We start from the raw sequence: 2,500 nt of genomic DNA on the forward strand, positions 1-2,500 counted from the left end.
GTTAAATTATTCATATCATAAATTTCTCATATACACATATCCTATCAAATTCTTCTAGAAGGACACTCGAAAATCAAACCATTATTCTCTAGTCTTGGGTAGCGCCACAGCCTCTGTACCATTGTCTTCCACTGTCTTGGATTAGAGTTATCTTGCTTGAGGGTACACTCGAACACACTATTCTATCTTATCTCTCTCCCTCTTGTTTTGTTAATGTTTTTATAGTTCATGTAGGAGATATATATTTTAATGTTACCCCTCTTAAAATATTTTATTTACCTTTTCCTCGTTGGGCTGTTTTCTCTATTGGAGCCCCTAGGCTTATATCAATCTGCTTTTCCAACTAGGTTTTAGCTTAGCAAACAATAATAATAATAATAATAATAATAATAATAATAATAATAATAATACTCTATCAAATTTATATTGATTTATAGAAAATCTTTTTAGAGAACAGTTCTAATGCCCTCACCATCCAAGCTGTAACCCCTTTTAAGGGTCTGACACATTATATGATCTTGATGTAACATAAAGAAAATATGCAAAGGATAGTGAGAAAAAAAATCCTTTACCACTGCCCTTTACAAATCTTTAATCCTCCATTGTTTCCACAAGACGAAACTATCTTAATGCTCTATAATTTATCTTTTTTTTTTTTTTTTTTTTTCTTTTTTTTTTTTCATGCTGCTAAGGTGCCCCAGACATACCTCATAATTTTCAGCATCTAAGGGATTCTTTAATAGATGTACTATAGCTCTCAAAAGTAACGTTACAAAATGTAATGTATAATCTGACACCCTGGTTGATGATATTTGACATCTGATTGGCCTGATTGTTTGGGGAGTGGATGCCATACATTACCGTGCATAGTATTATACTTAATTGTATAGCGCGATACTAATTACTTGTAATTGTGATATGGTGATACCAAACCCATGCTTCCAATAGCTTCGGTTTCACAAATATTAGACTATGGCAACTCATTCCATATATGTTACTATGTTTTCCAAGATCCATTGCAGTGCAATACAGTATGCTAAAATGGGTTATATTGCTTAAAAAACGGTATAAATATTACATAACAGTTATTGTATTTACACACCACACACAAACACAAACATACACACACACACACTCACACACACACACAAACACACACACACACACACACACACATATATATATATTTATATATATATATATATATATATATATATATATATATATATATATATATATATATATATATATATATATATATATATATATATATATATATATACATGTATATAAATATATATTCTCTCTCTCTCTCTCTCTCTCTCTCTCTCTCTCTCTCTCTCTCTCTCTCTATATATATATATATATATATATATTTATATATATATATATATATATATATATATATATATATATATATATATTTATATGTATATATATATATATATATATATATATATATATATATATATATATATATATATATATATATATGTTTGTGTGTGTGTGTGCCGATATTATCGATGGATGTCTGGAGGCATATGTAGCCGTTGCTTTACATATTAACCACATATGTGAACCCTAATTACAATATAAAAGGTTAAAGGTGTCTGGTTTCGAATCAAGTCTAATTAGAATATGTGCTCATCTAAACGTTAGCCGGGAAAGCAGCTCCCCCCCCCCCCCCTGTGGTGCCCAACTACAGTCATGGTCTCCCCAGTAAACAGCTTAAACTCACGGTCCCGAGCTGGGATCTTTTTGCTGCCATGCGAATGCTAAGCGAACACATTACCACTATACTACACAGGAGGCTAGGCAAGAGATAATAGGCAGCACTTGTCATTCTGTCTATTAAACCATTTTACTTTTTGGAACTGTAGTACAGAGCCAGCCATGAATGTGAAATAATTCTGCATATATTTAGTCGAAGGAGATGTTTCCATTGTCCTACTTAACATAAGATGACTCAGTGAATAAGGAAACTAGCTTAAGGGAGAGGTTATGGCAAAAAAATGTCGTATGTCATCGGGAACAAAAGTAGCAGTGGGAAAAGTATCATATATTCTTAGAGAAAAGGAAACCATTACAAATAGGATAGGGATATAGGGACATATACAGTGTTTGATATAATTCCATGAGTGATATAAGATAAAAAGGGTCTAGGTACAAAATGCCAGATCACGATTGACTAGCTTTAGGATTGGTTTATAGAATATAGCCTATTAGCATTAGAATAAAGATAATGTCATAAAGGGAAATAACAATAAACTGGATAAAAGAGCATAACTTTAAAATATACTTTGTGTCAGATATCCCCCAGTGAATACGGAGGTGCTACGATTTGATGGTGCTGCTGCCCCCTTGAATGTTTGACTGATTGATTGATTTGAAGTTCTCTGGCATCCTGACATTTGTATGTTTGAGCAATTACTATTGGTCCAACATAAATATCTGTTATCACTTACAAATATTTCGTAATGAAATAAGCAGACATTGGCAT

General features: G+C 31.9%; 1 protein-coding gene across 1 annotated transcript in view; it reads right to left on the reverse strand.

Moving 5' to 3' along the window:
• Nucleotides 1-2,500, reverse strand: part of LOC137644357 (uncharacterized) — a 28,795-nt gene that overhangs the window by 18,119 nt on the left and 8,176 nt on the right. The gene's annotated exons all lie outside the window — the stretch shown is intronic.

This window comes from Palaemon carinicauda, chromosome 7 (assembly GCF_036898095.1).
Source record: "Palaemon carinicauda isolate YSFRI2023 chromosome 7, ASM3689809v2, whole genome shotgun sequence".
In the NCBI taxonomy this organism is placed as follows: domain Eukaryota; kingdom Metazoa; phylum Arthropoda; class Malacostraca; order Decapoda; family Palaemonidae; genus Palaemon; species Palaemon carinicauda.